Source organism: Coregonus lavaretus (genome assembly GCF_964263955.1).
Source record: "Coregonus lavaretus genome assembly, chromosome: 39".
NCBI lineage: Eukaryota > Metazoa > Chordata > Actinopteri > Salmoniformes > Salmonidae > Coregonus > Coregonus lavaretus.
The window spans coordinates 4,057,386-4,078,558 of NC_140026.1; the positions used below are offsets into that span (position 1 = coordinate 4,057,386).

The 21,173-nt window shown below is 44.5% G+C and overlaps 1 pseudogene across 1 annotated transcript in view; it reads left to right on the top strand.

The window, feature by feature from the left end:
• The first annotated feature begins 10,821 nt into the window (after positions 1-10,821).
• LOC311112652 (phosphofurin acidic cluster sorting protein 1-like) overlaps positions 10,822-21,173 on the top strand; it is a 67,991-nt pseudogene continuing 57,639 nt past the window's right edge. Inside the window, exon 1 of the transcript XR_014615928.1 lies at positions 10,822-11,246. The product of XR_014615928.1 is annotated as a phosphofurin acidic cluster sorting protein 1-like (transcript). The remainder of the gene's footprint in view (positions 11,247-21,173) is intronic.

Below are 21,173 nucleotides of genomic sequence, written 5' to 3' on the forward strand. Positions count from 1 at the left end.
CTGTAAATCTCCCTCTGCCTGGAGCTCCATGCACAATCTCACCTCGTGGAGTTGCAATGATCATGAGAACGGTGAGGAATCAGCCCAGAACTACACGGGAGGATCTTGTCAATGATCTCAAGGCAGCTGGGACCATAGTCACCAAGAAAACAATTGGTAACACATTACGCCGTGAAGGACTGAAATCCTGCAGCGCCCGCAAAGTCCCCCTGCTCAAGAAAGCACATATACATGCCCGTCTGAAGTTTGCCAATGAACATCTGAATGATTCAGAGGAGAACTGGGTGAAAGTGTTGTGGTCAGATGAGACCAAAATGGAGCTCTTTGGCATCAACTCAACTCGCCGTGTTTGGAGGAGGAGGAATGCTATGACCCCAAGAACACCATCCCCACCATCAAACATGGAGGTGGAAACATTATGCTTTGGGGGTGTTTTTCTGCTAAGGGGACAGGACAACTTCACCGCATCAAAGGGACGATGGACAGGGCCATGTACCGTCAAATCTTGGGTGAGAACCTCCTTCCCTCAGCCAGGTCATTGAAAGTGGGTCGTGGATGGGTATTCCAGCATGACAATGACCCAAAATGCACGGCCAAGGCAACAAAGGAGTGGCTCAAGAAGAAGCACATTAAGGTCCTGGAGTGGCCTAGCCAGTCTCCAGACCTTAATCCCATTGAAAATCTGTGGAGGGAGCTGAAGGTTCAAGTTGCCAAACGTCAGCCTCGAAACCTTAATGACTTGGAGAAGATCTGCAAAGAGGAGTGGGACAATATCCCTCCTGAGATGTGTGCAAACCTGGTGGCCAACTACAAGAAACGTCTGACCTCTGTGATTGCCAACAAAGGTTTTGCCACCAAGTACTAAATCATGTTTTGCAGAGGGGTCAAATACTTATTTCCCTCATTAAAATGCAAATCAATTTATAACATTTTTGACATGTGTTTTTCTGGATTTTGTTGTTGTTATTCTGTCTCTCACTGTTAAAATAAACCCACTATTAAAATTATAGACTGATCATTTCTTTGTCAGTGGGCAAACGTACAAAATCAGCAGGGGATCAAATACTTTTTTCCCTCACTGTATGTTATATATCGATAAGTCACTTATTAAATAATTACCTCTTATCAGTCTCATTCTGAACGTCGCATAATCCTTGAACCTGCAAGAACCCTAACCTTATTGATGAATCAGCAATACACTAATTGGCTTGTTTATTTACTAACTAACTAAATAATAACACAATACAAACACACACACACACATTGGTTATTGATTACTAACGTAATACCATGAAAACAGGTCCTTGAAAACCGGACTAACAATAGCATGAATGCTTGGAAGTGAGAGACAGAGATTCAACTATCGTTGATACTTTGGAAACTACGCTCACGGAAATACAAATGTTTAGCACCCGCTCATTCGAATTAGAAATGCAACATGTATTTACGTGTAGCTGGCCTCGATAGTTGAGTTCATGATGTAGGTTCTCTGTAGCTCAGCTGGTAGAGCACGACGCTTGTAACGCCAAGGTAGTGGGTTCGATCCCCGGGACCACCATACACAAAAATGTATGCACGCATGACTGTAAGTCGCTTTGGATGAAAGCGTCTGCTAAATGGCATATTTTATTTTATTTTATGTAGGTCTCTGGTTTGCCCACCAGAGATCCCAATGTCCTTGGGAGAGTTTCTGGTCGTAGTGGTGGTTAGAATGGGTACTTCAGCGTACCCTGTAGTTCGTAGAGTTGATCTGTTAGAATAGATACTTCAGATGTACCAACGGTTGTCGGAGAGGGATTGTCTTTCCCAACTCGTGTCTTTAGTGAAAGTTGTCTAGACGACTATACATGCCAGCTGCAGACTGAGATGATAAGGTCTAGTGCATTGTCTTCTTCTTCACCATTTTGCCATATTCAGCTCGCGCTGCATGTCGGCTGGTCTGTAGAGTTTAACTATTTTGTAACGTTTAGCTCACGCTTCACGTCTGCTGGTTTGTAGCGTGTCAACCATTTAAAGCCGTGGGGCTTCCTGGTCTAACCATTTTAAGCCGTGTAGCTTCCGCTTCACGCTTCCTGGTCTGGTAGAAATTCAACCATTTGCAACATCCAGTTTATACCGTAATCTGCTTGGTCTGAGGTGAATTTTATACTTGAGTAGAAAAGGGGGTGTTTCATCATGTTTGTGCTCATCTGGGCGTGGCCACTGACTGAGAACAAATCAATATGGAAAACAATCATCTCATCTAGAATGCTAAAATCACATTATCTTCACAAAAGTATTATTATACTTAATCATTCGTTTTATACAACAATTAGATGCAAACCTCATAAATGGGAAGTGTACACCCCCTGAGATACAGTTATGTTGTTCCACCGTCTTTAATGACATCACAACATAGTAACGAATTTGACATGATTGTTCTTTAAGTACCCTCCGACCACTAAACCATGTCCCACATTCTTTGAAGTAGGAATATTTTTTCATTATCCACTTTTGGATGTTGGAGTCTTGGCGGGAAGACTTCCTTTGTTCCACGGGGAAATTCCCTCTCCCAATACTGCATGGCACGGAAAATAACGTTTCTGTAAGGAATTTAAGACCGGTCATAAAACTGGCCCCCAGGAAAAGGGGGTGTTCAAACCTTTGCCTAGCCGGCATCTTTGATCCTCAACCCATGAGGGCAAGTCATGACAATATACAGTGCATTCGGAAACTATTTAGACCCCTTCAAATTTTCCACATTTTGTTACGTTACTGCCTTATTCTAAAATTGATTAAATTCATTTCCCCCCTCATCAATCTACACACAATACCCCATTATTGCAAAGCAAAAACAGGTTTTTAGAAATTTTTGCAAATGTATTAAAAATAAAAGCAGAAATACTTTATTTACACAAGTATTCAGACCCTTTGCTATGAGACTCAAAATTGAGCTCAGGTGCATCCTGTTTCCAGATGTTTGAGATGTTTCTACAATTTGATTGGAGTCCACCTGTGGTAAATTCAATTGATTGGACATGATTTGGAAATGCATGTCAGAGCAAAAACCAAGCCATGAGGTCAAAGGAATTGTCCGTAGAGCTCCGAGACAGGATTGTGTTGAGGCACAGATCTGGGGAAGGGTACCAAAACATTTCTGCAGTATTGAAGGTCCCCAAGGACACAGTGGCCTCCATCATTCTTAAATGGAAGAAGTTTGGAACCACCAAGACTCTTCCTAGAGCTGGCCGCCCGGCCAAACTGAACAATCGGGGGAGAAGGGCCTTGGTCAGGGAGGTGACCAAGAACCTGATCGTCACTCTGACAGAGCTCCAGAGTTCCTCTGTGGAGATGGGAGAACCTTCCAGAAGGACAACCATCTCTGCAGTACTCCACCAATAAGGCCTTTATGGTAGAGTGGCCAGATGGAAGCCACTCCTCAGTAAAAGGCACGACAGCCCGCTTGGAGTTTGCCAAAAGGCACCTAAAGGACTCTCAGACCATGAGAAACAAGATTCTCTGGTCTGATGAACCCAAGATTGAACTCTTTGGCCTGAATGCCAAGCATCACATCTGCAGGAAACCAGGCACCGCTCATCACTTGGCCAAAACCATCCCTATGGTGAAGCATGGTGGTGGCAGCATCATGCTGTGGGGATGTTTTTCAGCTGCAGGGACTGGGAGACTAGTCAGGATCAAGGGAAAGATGAACGGAGCAAAGTACAGAGAGATCCTTGATGAAAACCTGCTCAGGACCTCAGACTGAATGTCTTTGAGTGGCCCAGACAGAGCCCGGACTTGAACCCGGTCGAACATCTCTGGAGAGACCTGAAAATAGCTGTGCAGCGACGCTCCCCATCCAACCTGACAGAGCTTGAGAGGATCTGCAGAGAAGAATGGGAGAAACTCCCCAAATACAGGTGTGCCAAGCTTGTAGCGTCATACCCAAGAAGACTCGAGGCTGCCAAAGGTGCTTCAACAAAGTACTGAGTAAAGGGTTTGAATACTTATGTCAATGTAATTTTTCAGTTTTTTATTTGTAATACATTTCTAAACATTTCTAAAAACCAGTTTTTGCTCTGTCATTATGTGTTATTGTGTGTAGATTGATGTTTATTTTTTATTTTTATGTATCCATTTCAGAATAAGGCTGTAACGTAACAAAATGTGAAAAGTGAAGGGGTCTGAATACTTTCCGAATGCACTGTATGATGTACACTCTAAATACGTTTTTAGAAATATGGTTTGAAAGCAGTCGTATTGAAACTGGATTAGAAAGACCAAATGTGTCTTTGTGTGTGATGCATCTAACACCTTTCTGAAAAGCAGAGTGGAGTGGAGACATTGGCTGTTGTTGTGGAGATATGACGTCATCGTTTGGCAGCATATGAATGATACTGGAGCACCCTTCCATGAATCATCTGTTGGACAACAACCTGATGGATCACAGTGTGAGGGAGTTTGTCAGTGCGTGCGTGTGGCCAGAGAAGAGGCAGATATCTGTAGAGCCACACATGAATGAATGTCATCCTAACTGCAGGTATATAGGCGTATTATTATTATTATTATTAATACCATCATCAGTGACTCTCATTGACCCCTTTAATAGACATGTCCTTGTCTTCCATTCACATACACTACATGACCAAAAGTATGTGGACACCTGCTCGTCGAACGTCTCATTCCAAAATCATGGGAGTTGGTCCCCCTTTGCTGCTATACCAGCCTCCACTCTCTTGGGAAGGCTTTCTGCGGGGACTTGCTTCCATTTAGCCACAGGAGCATTAGTGAGGTCGGGCACTGATGTTTGGAGATTAGGCCTGGCTCGCAGTCGGGGTTCTAATTAATCCCAAAGGTGTTCGATGGGGTTGTGGTCAGGACTCTGTGCACGCCAGTCAAGTTCTTTCACACCGATCTCGACAAACCATTTCTGGACCTCGCTTTGTGCACGGGGCATTGTCATGCTGAAACAGAGGCCCTTCCCCAAACTGTTACCACAAAGATGGAAGCACAGAATCATCTAGAATGTCATTGTATGCTGTAGCATTAAGATTTCCCTTCACTGGAATTTAGAGGACTAGCCCGAACCATGAAAAACAGCCACAGACCATTATTCTTCCTCCACCAAACTTTACAGTTGGCACTATGCATTCGGGCAGGTAGCGTTCTCCTGGCGTCCGCCAAACCCAGATTTGTCCGTCGGACTGCCAGATGGTGAAGAGTGATTTATCACTCCAGAGAACATGTTTCCACTTTTCCAGAGTCCAATGGCGGTGAGCTTTACACCACTCCAGCCGACACTTGGCATTGCGCATGGTAATCTTAGGCTTGTGTGCGGCTGCTCAGCTATGGAAACCCATTTTATGAAGCTCCCAACGAACACTTCTTGTGCTGACGTTGCTTAAGAGGCAGTTTGGAACTCTGGAGTGAGTGTTGCAACCGAGGACAGACGCTATGCGCTTCAGCACTCGGAGGTCCCGTTCTGTGAGCTTGTGTGGCCTACCACTTTGCGGCTGAGCCGTTGTTGCTCATAGACATTTCCACTTCACAATAACAGCACTTACAGTTGACCGGGGCAGCTCTAGCCGGGCAGAAATGTGACTAACTGACTTGTTGGAAAGGTGGCATCCTATGACGGTGCCATGTTGAAAGTCACTGAGCTCTTCAGTAAGGCCATTCTACTGCCAATGTTTGTCTATGGAGATGGCTGTGTGCTCGATGTTATACACCTGTCAGCAACGGGTGTGGCTGAAATAGCCGAATCCACTAATTTGAAGGGCTGTCCACATACTTTTGTATATATAGTCTATATTTGACTAGATCCAGTGTTTGACTTGGACTGAAATAGGTGGTGGTACTGTTCACGTTTAGGTGCAGGTGCTCCACAATACTTTTGAGCTAATATTCTCTAAAAGGAACAGGAGCTCAAGCAGTAGAACATTTGAGGTGGCGGCACTCCGCGCCGGTGAGCTCCTGCCCAAGTTGAGCACCACTGACTAGATCTAGTCTAACACTGTTTCCTAACCACTTATTTGCAATTTGCTTCCATGCAGCAGGTGGTACTGGTGCATCAAGTCTGACACCAACAGGCTCCTGAACAGCTTCTATCCCCAAGCCATAAGACTGCTAAATAGCTAACAGAATGGCTACACAGACTATCTGAGTTGACCTTTGTATTTTATTTTCTGCACTGTCTCTATGCACACTCACAGGGCCCTACACACTCACGCACACTGACACCCCAACACACACATAACATGCACACACATTTATACTGACTCTACACACATGCACACACACTCACATACAATCATCATTTACGCTGCTGCTACTCTGTTTATCATATATCCTGATGCCTAGTCACCTTACCCCTATACATATCTACCTCCATCACTCCAGTATCCCTGCACATTGTAAATATGGTATTGGAACTGACCCTGTATATAGCTTCTTACTTTCTCATGTTCTTCTTATTTCTGTTTATTGTGTGTTTTTGTTCTACCTTATGTTCTTTTTTAGTCCTACGTTGATCTTGATTACTGCATTGTTGGGTTTAGATCTAGCAAGAACGGCCTTTCACTGTACTTGTGCAGGTGACATTAAAACTTGAAACTTATGTCATCACTATAACAAGCTCAGTGCCAGGGCCGTCCCTGGACGTTCTACCACCCTAGGCCAGACAAAAATCTGCCGCCCCCCTCCTATCCCCGCTAAACTATGTACAGCAGGGGTCGGCAATAGGTTTGGCCTTGGGCCAATGTTTTTCTCACCTAAAAGTTGGAGGAACAGAACATTATAGCAGCCCAATTCATAGGCCTACACTTCAACTTAAACCACATTTTAAACAAATCTGGTTAGTAGGCTATATAATCAGTTCAATGTCAACAACACAGCCTAATATGATTACATTGATAAAATCACCAATGTCTCTATTAAATTAGTTTTTTTATATTTTTGTGTGCGTTGATTGGGGAAAAACGTCTTGAAATCAAAAGAAAATGTTGGGCTGAAAAAGAAAGGAGGTCAATGAAAATAGAAGCAGGCATTCTTACCATAATTCTCCAAATAATTACATCTTAGACATCCTTATGAATCTAAGCATGGTACTTTCAAAAGTTACCTTTCCACCCAGACAGACGCTCTACCGACGCAGAAAAATGTAAGCTTCAACTGCTGGCTACTCATCCGTTGCATAACCCAAAAACAGAAGTGCTTCCCTAAAAGCTGCCTGGGTTTAAACCAACATCTTCTCTTTTCAGAAAGTGAAAAAACTAAATTAATAGGGACAGAATAGCAAAGTCAATGTGTTTGTCTCCTTGAATATTATAGGCTGCAGCTCAGATTCAGAATGTCATAGAGAGGAATCAATATATCCCCATATGCATCGGAGTCACATCTTTCACGGGCATTTTAAAGCTTGTTTCTACCATAAGGCATCACGGGGTTAAGCATTGTTAAAGAACGCTTTATATAATCTGGATCCTTTTTATGTATTTATTTCTAAATATAAAGCTAACAGTAGGTATCCTTTTTGCCCTTTTCTTTAACGAAGGGATACCCTCACTCAATCCGAGCCCAAACACCCAAACACACCAAGCCCTTCCCAGACACTGAGGTATTTAAGGAGTGCATGCGACAGTATTGGAGGGTTTGGCTATACCGATCTATGGATAGCATAATTGTGTTTGTCAAACAGGTAGGCTTACCACGTTTTTGATTAGGACGAAATAGGATCCAATTCTATATGTAATTCTATGATTAGACAAACAAAAATTGTTGGTGCCCGCGTCCCTTACAATAATTGTACTTTAACTCCTGCATCGGGGAGTTACAATGTTGCAATCACTTTGCAGCCAGATGCCTATAGTAGAAAACCGTTTCTTGCTCATTTAATATTCCTGTAGAACTGTATTATTATTATATTATTATTATTATTATTATTAAAAAGAGTGAGATCATTTGAGCTTTGGTAACAAGTGCTTTCATAAATGCATGGAGGGCCTCGTTTCGCTGGAGCAGTGTAAAATAAGCTTTCTATCAATGACCTAGCCATAATGAATTTTGTTTATTTATATATCGAATTTGATTGTCCAACATCAGTTTTAGCATTTCTTCATTTCGTGGCCTGCCTAGAGTGGCCTCTTTCCTCTGCTGTGGCGCTGCATTGCAGTCAGCGATGTGTTCTCTCGGTAGCTGTCCATGGTCCTGAAATCAAATCAAAGATACCCAGCATTTCCACAAACTTCAGAAAGTTCCCATTATTTGGCTCGTTCAGCCATTACGTGTTTCAGGGCCATGAGCCTCCGCAGCACCTGCTGCCAATGGATTCCCCTCCTTATCCTGATGTGGCCCAGCCTGCACTAACATATCCCGTAAAGATCCATTCATATATTTTGGCCACTCACTGGGATCTTTTATGTTTTTTGTCTTGGAGTTGGATTTAGCAGCAGCACCACCACTGTCATTGGGGACGTGGAGCGACGAATCTGAGTCCGGATCCCAGATAGTAGGGTCTTCGCAGGCATTGTTTAGAGGTGTGGCTAGGCCTGGTGCAACCACCTGTTCTTGTCCAGCCAGAGAGCTGTCATCATCGGTGGAAGTGGATGGCTCGGACTCCTCCGGTTCGCCCTCTTCGCTGCTAGAACCAGTGAATGGGGGCTCGTCCATCTCTGTGAATGAATGGCCTGTCCTTGGAGGCTTGTTGTTCTCCACACAGGCTGATGGACATTGCTGCACGCTGATACATTTCAACAGCAAGTCTTTTTGGCTTAGAGATTGTGCCTATTTTCTTATTTGTTTTTAAAAATATATATTCACTTCCTGATAGTTTTTGTCTCTTAGACATGGTAACAAATCTGGTTGCAAATCTCTATAGCTTACTTTTTAGCTGAAATGATTTCCACTAGTAGCTAGCTAACGTTAACAGGCTAGGTTAAGCTACTGCCTTAATCACTAATCATCTTCATCACACACAAACATTAAAAAAACAATACAATAGTTTAATTGGCAGATTCATTTTTATTAATGTTTCACAATTTGATAATCCCATGTAAAAACACACACATATCACCATAGCTACCAAGGATAGTGGGAGTGAACTTCGGGAGAAGAATGGGCTGGTGGCTGGGGCACCGCCGGCGGTGTAGTAGCCGATCAGGGGCGCCGGAGGGCGGCAGCCAATTTCCAAAATGATGCCCCACATTCAAGTGCCGCCATAGCCGACAACCTAATCTTGCCTAATTGGAGGGCCGGCCCTGCTCAGCACTGTAGTGGTGCCTGGAGAAGTGGGTATACTCAAATTTTTCCAAAATCTTTTCAAAGGCCAGCTGGGAGAAGGAAAGGCGCCCTGTGTGACAAATTCTATGAGAAACAGTGACATACACTCTGAATGACCTAAAATAATAAATCCCATATTGGTCTTTCACAGTCACGCCAACCCAAGCTGTACTGTGCAGTAGGCTAATAGTGGGCCTACTATTGAAATATAAACAGGGTCAGAAATTCACAGGTTTCAGATTTTCTGGTTTTTCGTTCTGTCACACGTTTTTTATTCGTATCAGTGTGGATTAAGAAGTGAGTATATGCAATGACCACTGAACAATAAGTGGGTATACGGCGTACACCTGCGTATACCCTCCACTACACCACTGAACAAGCTAATTACAAACGACAATTACGCATAGTGAAATCAATGAAAATAGATCCCCCTACAAGCTGGTTCAAGCCATGATACGTGTGTGTCTGATTATCAAATGACAACAGCTGAGTGATTCATATTCTAACCAAACAGTAGCCAGACTAGCATAAAATGCGTGCCACCCCTCCGTTTGCAATTGGGCCTACATCAAATCCAGTATGTACCCAAATCGCATTGTTACCGCTGACGCGAAAGGCCTAGCCTACATTATAGAGACATCATGAACATTCGGTAACTCAGTAATAGGCATGGCCTAAGTCTGCCTGAAGTAGCCTAGTACTGTAAGGAAAAACACGTTAGTCAACAGTAAACATTTCTCAAGGTCGTGTGACGCAACGAAGTTGAGCTCATGTAGGCCTAACCGGTTTTGCATCCTAACATCTTTACTGACAGTGCGAGAGTATAATTACCCTATAATGGTGAAAGACGGCGTTTCACACATAGGAAACGTCATAAATGGCACCATATCCCCTATATAATCTAGTGCACTAGTTTTGACCAGGCTCTGTTGAAAAGTAGGGCACTATGTAGGGAGTAGGGTGCCATTTGGGATGACTTCCTAGCCTAGCGTATACTGTCAGAGGCGAGTAATTTTCTGTGCTGGGCTGATTAAATCCCTTCAGGGGTGGAATCCCCCCATGTTCTGAATGGGGGACTTTTAAAACATCTCAAAACTAAATAGAAGACCTTTAATCATGTCACACTGGGGAAATTACTGGAATTCATCACCAGTCACACCTCTGAGGCCAACATTTTTTAAGTTATCCACACGGTTGCAATCGATGAATGAGCTTGGAAAGAGGTGCCTTATGAGTAAAAAGCCATTCACATTGATTGATTGATTGATTCATCAATTTAGTTTGTTTGACTGATAACATAATACCATTTATTTATAGCTTTACCTGAATGTCAATAGTTTCTTAATTAACCAACTTTTAACCTTTCAAAAGCAGAATGTTGAGGGAGGGCTTGTTATTACACTGTTATTATGATTTTCTCATATCTCTCTCTCTCTTCTCCACTCTCCTGCAAAGGAATCGAAGCGTCGGCTACGTCTTTAACAAGAGGCGTAGCTCTTTTGCTCTTGCATTGTGCTACTTGCCTTGGTTGAGAAATTTTCGCTTCCTGCACGGATAAATTACACATCCAGAGCCAAGTTGAGAGAAACAAAGGGGTTTCGCTCGCTTGGAAATCAAGGACATTGACGGGAATGTTACCGTTTAGTACAACCAAATTAATAGTTATTCTATAGAGTAGAAGGATTAACTTTCGATTGCACGGACGAACATTTTTACGCATTCACTAGCCAAACTGTTCACGCACACCGTAGGTTTTGCAACGAAGAGGCAGAGGGAAAAGAAGACAGGCTATTAAACTCGTTCGTTTGAAACCCTTTTAGCTAAGATACCTCCGGGATGTCGGAGCGAGGAGGGCTCCCGCGGACTGGAGGTGCCCCCTCCCCGCACGTGCAGCCCTCCAAACCGGTCACGATCACCTCGAATCGCCCAGTCCACATGAACCTCTACGCCACCTGGGAAGTGGACCGTTCTTCGCCAAGCTGTGTGCCGAGGTAGGCGCATTCGAGTATGAGGAGATAGTTGCTTTTCTGTTTGTCTGTTGGTTTCTTGTCTGGTTCGTGTTTACACAAAGTAGCACCGTTTGCAGAAGGCTTAAATATGCCCCCTGTGTGTGTTTACTTGTGATGTTACTACCAGAAACGCTCTTAAATGATCATATAAGTGGTTGACATAGGAAGCAGTGCATTGTTTTAGGTGTCTGAGGATGATAATACATTGCCAACCTGCAATAACCTTGTTGTTGTCTTGTTTACCTGGTCAACCCGACACGTAGCAATCCTTTATAGGCTAGTCCATATTCTAATGCAGAGTCTTGTTGATATTCTATAACAATGTATATTTCATGTGCATGCCCCCCTCAGGCACATGGTAGGCCTACTACAAGCTATGTATGTCTCGGTCGGTCGTGGTATTTTAGGGGGGAAGCGCCATATCAAATGCACCACCGGTCATTCAGGTGACATGGCTTACAGAAAACACTTTTTTTTTTTTTTTAACACAATTGTCTGTCTGGATGTATTTCATCCCATAGCGCAAGGCTCCACCATTTGATTTCGATTCAAATTTTGCCCGTAGTTTTAGCAATATTCTACAGCCATTATCAATTGATAAGGTCGATTTTGCTGTTGTAGAAGTCCTCTTTTTTGGTGCTTATCCAGATAGGGTTGTGTGTATTGATCCAATGTTGCCGTGGTTTTAGCAATATTCTACAGCCATTATTTTTTAAACATTTTAAGTCATTTAGCAGACGCTCTTATCCAGAGCGACTTACAGGAGCAATTAGGGCTAAGTGCCTTGCTCAAGGGCACATCGACAGATTTTTCACCTAGTCGGCTCGGGGATTAGAACCAGCGACCTTTCGTTACTGGCACAACGCTCTTAACCACTAAGCTACCTGCCGCCCTAAATCATTATCAATTGATAAGGTCGATTTTGCTGTTGTAGAAGTCCTATTTTTGGGGCTTATCCAGATAAGGGTGTGTATATTGATCCAATGTAAAGGAGCAGTAGGAAGAGTGGCCAGGAAAGCACACACCTGACATCCATCCATGGTCATTCTGAACAAATCTCTTTGTGTGTGTGTGTGTGTGTGTGTGTGTGTCAGTAGTTTACAGGCCACTGTCTTTCTTTCTTTCTTTCTTTCTTTCTTTCTTTCTTTCTTTCTTTCTTTCTTTCTTTCTTTCTTTCTTTCTTTCTCTTCTGCTGTACTACAGTTTGTTATGCTATATGACACTGGATGTGCTCATTGGTATGTGTGTGTAAACATCTACCCTACCCCCCATCTAAATGGCCATAGACACCTCCTACAGAATGACAGGATCGTAGTAACACATCATTGGCCTATAGAAGGATCATAGTGTGGCCTGGCTGGCCTAGTGGTAATGCTGCAACCTCTGGTACACATGTTTACAGTGTCAGTGTAGAGGAGTTAAGAATGTACCATAACATCACTCCACAGCTAGCCTGAAACGTTGCAGAGGGAGCCATCCAACTGGTCCCTTTTGTATAGCTCAATCGGTTCCTACGTTGTCAAGGTAGAGGACCCTGGTTCAAGCCCAGTTAGAAGCAAGTTACGGGAGGCAGTGTTAAATGCTAAGCTAGCATACTGATCCTGGTTATAAAGGCATCGGTTTGAATCCTTTGACACAACCTCTCTCTATCTGTTCAATAAAACCTGGAAATACCTTAAAATATATATCTAAAAAAGAAGTATCATAGTAACTTCAGTACCATATAATAACCATATCATAACCATAATGCAGAAACACTGATACCGAGATGCCACTGCATGAGACAGGACTGGTAAAAGCACCATCATAGGGGCTTCAGTACTGTGCTTTCTAATTTCCCTTTTCAAAAAGCTTTAGAGCTTTGCTCCTTTAGAACCAAAGCCTTTGAGTGTGTTTTGACGGCGTGCATTTCAGTATTTTTGTCAAGTGCTTTTTCGGGTTAACTGAGTAGATGAGTTGTTCTCTAAAATATCCCGTCTGTGTCCTTACTCTGTCACTTTGGTGTCCTGTCTCTGATTATTGCTAAGAATAGAAAAGGTCTCTGTTGTTTTGGGAGGTTTGTTGACTATTCCATATTTCAGTGCATAGTGATGTCACCTTGCTGCATCTGCACAGTTTCATGCTTTAGCAGGTCATGGTCCATCACCCCTTCTTCCATTTCACTGCAGAGAAACAGACAACCAGACAGGGAACCAGAATTCGGAGAAATACACCCCTCCTTCCTTCCTTCCTTCCTTCTATTCTTTATTTTCATGAGGCAATCACTGATCTGACGCAATGCAGCCTAGATCGTTCGACTGTGTTAGAGAACCCTGAGTTTCACCTGTCCAATCTTGTCAGATATGCAGGGGTGAAAGTAGAATTCACTTCTTCCTGGTACGGGAAGAAATCCTATATGTCCTCGAAAAATGTATGGGCTTATCATTGAATTACATATACAGTGGTGTGAAAAAGTGTTTGCCCCCTTCTTGATTTCTTATTTGTTTGCATGTTTGTCACACTTAAATGTTTCAGATCATCAAACAAATTTAAATATTAGTCAACGATAACACAAGTAAACACAAAATGCAGTTTTGAAATGAAGGTTGTTATTATTAAGGGAAAACAAAATCCAAACCCACATGGCCCTGTGTGAAAAAGTGATTGCCCCCTACAACCTAATAAGTGGTTGGGCCACCCTTAGCAGCAACAACTGTTATCAAGCGTTTGCGATAACTTGCAATGAGTCTTTTACAGCGCTGTGGAGGAATTTTGGCCCACTCATCTTTGCAGAATTGTTGTAATTCAGCCAGATTGGAGGGTTTTCGAGCATGAACTGCCTTTTTCAGGTCATGCCACAGCATCTCAATAGGATTCAGGTCAGGACTTTGACTAGGCCACTCCAAAGTCTTCATTTTGTTTTTCTTCAGCCATTCAGAGGTGGACTTGCTGGTGTGTTTTGGATCATTGTCCTGCTGCAGAACCCAAGTTCGCTTCAGCTTGAGGCCACGAACAGATGGCTGGACATTCTCCTTCAGGATTTTTTGGTAGACAGCAGAATTCATGGTTAAATTTATCACAGCAAGTCTTCCAGGTCCTGAAGCAGTAAAACAGGCCCAGACCATCACACTACCACCACCATATTTTACTGTTGGTATGATGTTCTTTTTCTGAAATGCAGTGTTACTTTTACACCAGATGTAATGGGACACACACCTTCCAAAAAGTTCAACTTTTGTCTCATCAGTCCACAGAGTATTTTCCCAAAGGTCTTGGGGATCATCAATATGTTTTCTGGCTAAAATGAGACGAGCCTTAATGTTATTTTTGCTCAGCAGTGGTTTTCGTCTTGGAACTCTGCAATGCAGGCCATTTTTGCCCAGTCTCTTTCTTATGGTGGAGTCATGAACACTGACCTTAACTGAGGCAAGTGAGGCCTGCAGCTCTTTGGATGTTGTTGTGGGGTCTTTTGTGACCTCTTGGATGAGTCGTTGCTGCGCTCTTGGGGTAATTTTGGTCGCCCGGCCACTCCTGGGAAGGTTCACCACTGTTCCATGTTTTCGCCATTTGTGGATAATGGCTCTCACTGTGGTTCGCTGGAGTCCCAAACCTTTTCCAGACTGATGGATCTCAATCACTTTCTTTCTCATTTGTTCCTGAATTTCTTTGAATCTCGGCATGATGTCTAGCTTTTGAGGATCTTTTGGTCTACTTCACTTTGTCAGGCAGGTCCTATTTAAGTGATTCCTTGATTGAGAACAGGTGTGGCAGTAATCAGGCCTGGGTGTGGCTAGAGGAATTGAACTCAGGTGTGATAAACCACAGTTGAGTTGTTTTATAACAGGGGGGGAAATCACTTTTTCACACAGGGCCATGTAGGTTTGGATTTTGTTTTCTCTTAATAATAACAACCTTCATTTCAAAACTGCATTTTGTGTTTACTTGTGTTATCTTTGACTAATGTTTACATTTGTTTGATGATCTGAAACGTTTAAGTGTGACAAACATGCAAACAAATAACAAATCAGGAAGGGGGCAAACACTTTTTCACATCACTGTAGAATCCCTATTAATTCAATAGGATCTCTGTGGGCCTAGTTGTAAAGATTTGTTAATTAACTGTGGCATAAACACAAAAGTCATGATGTTTTAATCGGATTGTCAAACAATCACTTCAAACTGCTCCTTTACTAGGCTACCTGAACACGTTCATTCACTTGCAACACATTTCCAGCCTAAACAGTGGTGAATGGAAAGAGACATCTGTTACACAAAACACCAAAAAAGTTCAATGACATTTGCCGATTGTCATATGGCTAGAATTTATGCGTCCACAGCAGTCGGCATGCGTCTCGGTGTTGGCCACTCATCTCTGCCTTAGTGTTGTCATCAAACCACATCTCATTTTGGAGCGCAGGCTATACCACCAGTTTCAAGTCCGTTCGCTAATTGTTCATGCATGTGACATGCAGTAATGATCAAAAGTGGTGTAATAGCCTACAGTTTTCTCGACATTTTGTTTTAATTATTGTGATAGGCTCATGTTTTACCGGTACGGAGAACCCCCACTATTTATTTTGCAGGGACGCCATCCTGAAACGTACTGCCTTACTTTCACCCCTGCAGATATGTGGTCACTTCAAGGAAGGGATTTATTTGACAAGTAACATACTGTCTCCAGACAGCCCCAGAGTTGGGTGTCTTGTCATTGTGATTGTTGCAGGAAGCTGAAACATGAACTTCCTCACTGTAGAGGTTTGTAGCCGTAACCTCTTCCTGTTCCTGTCTACCCACAACTCGTGTGTTGTTTACATTGAGTAAAAGTGCCTCTGTGAGGTCAGTTCCAGGGTCAGTCTTTATTGCTACTTTACCATAATTAACTATGCTGAAGGGGGAAGTAAACTGGTCCTGGATCAGTATACACTACAGTAACCTACTTTCTCCAATTTACTTTGTTTCTGCAGAGTCACCATCACCATCAGCGCTTGTCACCAACCATCTCATTCTCACAGCTTTTTCGCTTCATTGACTTTCTTTAAACATTTATTTTATTCCCAAGCCAAATAATCCCAGTGACACAAATAGGCTACCCCGTCTGCTATGCGTTTCAGCTGATCACCACCAAACCTTAAATATAGCTATTAATATAGCTCTGCTGTATGTGGCATTCAAATAATTACTAAGCGTGTTAGTCAGTTGTTGGAGTCATGTGGAACGTCGGTAGGTTGGATGGTTGGCAGTGCTGAGACTGAGACTGAGTCTGAGAGTCACATGGCACCAACAACTGCAGTCAGCAGGAGCACTACTTTTTAACAGAACCCTATGGGCCCTGGTCAAAAGTAGTGCACTATACAGGGAATAGGGTACTATGTGGGACGCCGCCTGAGAGTTGACATAAGGGGATGGTTGGCATTCCTGCTCCTGCTGACTGCATTGTTGGAGCGCAAGGCCCTGGCAGGAACCAAGGGAAATTCCTGTGACTCCAGCCCAGAGGAATGGAATGGAACGGACGGTTGGATGAGTTCTAGTGCTGAGCTGTAATCAACTCTGTCCCTGGTCGTAGCTGGGGCCTGGAGCTGTGGCTGGGGCTGTGGCTGGGGCTGGAGCCTGGGTTGTCACTGTGTATGACAAGTGATACAGTAGCCTTGTCTGAGTCAGAACTGTTTCTCTAACAGGAGGCAGCTTGATGTACAGGTACACCCCCCCCCCCCCCCCCCCCCCCCTAATTGACACTAGGCTATTGCAGTGATACGCCCACACCTGAGCTGTGTCAATTACAAATACTAGCTGAATGAAGTAATATGATATGCTGTATGCTGCTGTTCCCTTGTGCTGCTTTAATCAACCTGCACCACAACAGTGGGTACACAATAGGGTGTCACTCCGACACTTGACCACATAATCAGTCCCTGCCTAGCCCTGCCCTACACACACACACACCCACACACAACCGATTAAGAAGGACTGGTGCTCGGCTCGGGGCACTGCTCGCTCTTCCGCTCAGATGAATGGCAGAGAGGTCTGATGTTTCCCTTCGCGCTCCACTGGCATCCTCTACCCTTCTCTCCTTCATTCTCTACCCTTCTCTCCTTCATTCTCTACCCTTCTCTCCTTCATCCTCTACCCTTCTCTCCTTCATCCTCTACCCTTCTCTCCTTCATCCTCTACCCTTCTATCCTTAATCCTCTACCCTTCTCTCCTTCATCCTCTACCCTTCTCTCCTTCATCCTCTACCCTTCTCTCCTTCATCCTCTACTCTTCTCTCTTTCATCCTCTACCGTTCTCTCCTTAATCCTCTACCCTTCTCTCCTTCATCCTCTACCCTTCTCTCCTTCATCCTCTACCCTTCTCTCCTTCATCCTCTACCCTTCTCTCTTTCATCCTCTACCCTTCTCACCTTCATCCTCTATCCTTCTCTCCTTCATCATCTACCCTTCTCTCCTTCATCCTCTACCCTTCTCTCCTTCATCCTCTACACTTCTCTCCTTCATTCTCTTCTCTTCTCTTCTCTCCTTCATCCTCTACCTTTCTCTCCTTCATCCTCTACCCTTCTCTCCTTCATCCTCTACCCTTCTCTCCTTCATCCTCTACCCTTCTCTCCTTCATCCTCTACCCTTCTCTCCTTCATCCTCTACCCTTCTCCCTTTCATCCTCTACCCTTCTCTCCTTCATCCTCTACCCTTCTGTCCTTCATCCTTTACCTTTCTCTCTTTCATCCTCTACCCTTCTCCCTTTCATCCTCTACCCTTATCTCCTTCATCCTCTACCCTTCTGTCCTTCATCCTCTACCTTTCTCTCCTTCATCCTCTACCCTTCTCTCCTTCATCCTCTACCTTTCTCCCTTTCATCCTCTACCCTTCTCTCCTTCATCCTCTACCCTTCTCTCCTTCATCCTCTACCTTTCTCTCCTTCATCCTCTTCTCTTCTCTCCTTCATCCTCTACCCATTCTCTTCAAAGTGTGCACTCATTCCCTTCCCTTACATAAATTCATTGTGTTTAGCTAAAGCTTTGAGAGGTAGTGAGCAAGTGTACACTCCTAGGATAAGGTTAGGGAATGGGACCGTATCTCTACTCTGTGTCCTTTGGCTCTGGTGAACAGTAGACGTGATAGGAGACTGTCTGTGTGAGTTTGTTTAATGTAGATGGTATTGCTGCTGTATGCTGAGATCATGGTTTCCGCATTTTCATTTGCCAGATATTTGAGAAATGTACCGGACCCATATGCATTGGGTGCGTAACCTGATTAGGGTGTCCACCCACGGTGCTCAGAATGACAGAAATCACATTTAGATTATGGTAATTCATATAAACAGAACACGCAAGTCGAGGATGCACCGATGTGCAGTCCGTCTTACCTAATTCTGATGCGCACTTTGAAGATGTACTTTTCCTCAGCCAACAAGACGAGTAATGAACAGCAAAATCACTAACCCCATAGTAGAAAAGTTTACCTATTCTATTGGTCAGCTTTTCGTGAAAAAATTGCCTATTCCAAACAGACTCTCGGTGATCCCAAATTCATACAACCAGTAGGCCTAGGCTACATAATAAATGTTAAAAAGCAATGAGTCTGACGCAACAGATCAGAACGTTTAAAATGTTGATAAACTATTATTTCTTCACATTATAAGCGCAGCAATGTGAACAAGGCAGTAGACTATGTGTGAATGTTCGTAATACAATTAGCGGGAAAACACTGCACATGCCAGCGGTTTCATGTGACAGAGATGAAAAGATATGTTCGAAATTTAGGGGAGATCTAATCTGCAACAACTAGCATGGGTTGCTAATATGACTAGGATTGTGCCTTTGAAACAATGAAAGAAAGTTGCAATAAAATAATTGCCTCCACGGATATGGTCTGATTTTGGCTAGGCTACTTTGAAGCAAGGTAAGAGATGCCTCATAATATGTAGTAAAACTTTCAGGTTCCAAACAATTAAGTACAATATATATAAAACAGTATGTGGACACCCCCCCAAATAGTAGATTCGGCTATTTCAGGCACACCTGTTGCTGACAGGTGTATAAAATCGAGCACACAGCCATGCAATCTTCATAGACAAATATTGGCAGTAGAATGGCCTTACTGAAGAACTCAGTGACTTTCAACGTGGTACCGTCATGTAATGCCACCTTTCCAACAAGTCAGTTTGTCAGATTTCTGCCCTGCTAGAGTGTCACGATCGTCTGAAGGAGGAGACCAATGCGCAGCGTTGCGAGTGAACATGACTTTAATATGTAAAGCACGTGAATACAAAAACAACAAACAAGACGATGCGTGAAGTCCAATATAGACAACAACAGAAACTGAGACACTGGAACATGGAACAATAACCCACAACTAACAACAGAAAACCTACATCTTAAATATGGCTCCCAATCAGAGATAACGAGCCGAACAGCTGACACTCGTTACCTCCGATTGGGAGTCAATGAACACAAACAAGCACAATCACCCAACATAGAAATACCACAACCTAGACACCCCAACATAGAAATACACCCAAAACAAATGAACATGAACACCCCTGGCTCAAGAATAAAGGTCCGTGGAGCCAGAGTGTCACATTACCCCCCCCTAAAGGTGCGACCTCCGGGCGCACCAGCAAACAGTCTAGGGGAGGGTCTGGGTGGGCGTCTGTCCCTGGTGGCGGCTCAGGCCCAGGTCGTGGTCCCCACTCCACCTTAGTCAACCTCCGCTTTCGTCTACCCTTCCTCATGACCACCCCCCAACTAAACCCCACTGGATTAAGGGGCGGCACCGGACTAAGGGGCAGCACCGGACTAAGGGGCAGCACCGGGCTAAGGGACAGTACCGGACTAAATGGCGGATCCTGGCTGGCTGGCTCTGGCGGATCCTGTCTGGCGGAAGGCTCTGGCTGATCCTGTCTGGCGGAAGGCTCTGGCTGATCCTGTCTGGCGGAAGGCTCTGGCTGATCCTGTCTGGCGGAAGGCTCTGGCTGCTCCTGCGGCGCTTGGCAGACGGACAGTTCAGACGGCGTTGGGCAGACGGGCAGTTCAGGCGCCGTTGGGCAGACGGGCCGTTCAGACGGCGTTGGGCAGACGGACAGTTCAGGCCCCGTTGGGCAGACGGCAGACTCTGGCTGTCTGACGCGCACCGTAGGCTTCCTACGTGGCACAGGAACAGGCCGGGCTGGGCTGGCGACGCACACCGTAGGCATCCTACGTGGCGCAGGGACAGGCCGGGCTGGGCTGACGACGCACACCGTAGGCATCCTACGTGGTGCAGGGACAGGCTGAACCGGGCTGGCGACGCGCACCGTACACTTAGTGCGAGGGGCCGGAACAGGCCGTACCGTACGGGGAACACACACTACTGGCTGCACCTCGGGACTAGGAACGGGCCGGACCGAACTGGTTACACACCCCAGTACCTCATGCCGTGCCTCAACACTTTCCTTCCCTGCTTCACCCAGTAGCCCCCTTGTACTGGCGGCCATATCTGCCAACCTCTTGCACTCCTCCGGGCCGTACACCTTCTGCCCCGACGTCGTGAGCCCCCCCCCAAAAATTTTCTGGGGGTTTCTCCTCCCCGTGGACCAGGCATCTATCTTCCTCGCCAGACTCTCCAGACTCTCCATCCTCTCCTCCCAAGTCCAACTTCTCTCCTCCTCACGCGGCTTGACCCAGTCGAAGTGGATATCCGCTAGATTTGGAAAGGGCGTTGGCTCCTGGCCACGCTGCTTGGTCTCGTTGTGGTGGGTTATTCTGTCACGATCGTCTGAAGGAGGAGACCAATGCGCAGCGTTGCGAGTGAACATGACTTTAATATGTAAAGCACGTGAATACAAAAACAACAAACAAGACGATGCGTGAAGTCCAATATAGACAACAACAGAAACTGAGACACTGGAACATGGAACAATAACCCACAACTAACAACAGAAAAACCTACATCTTAAATA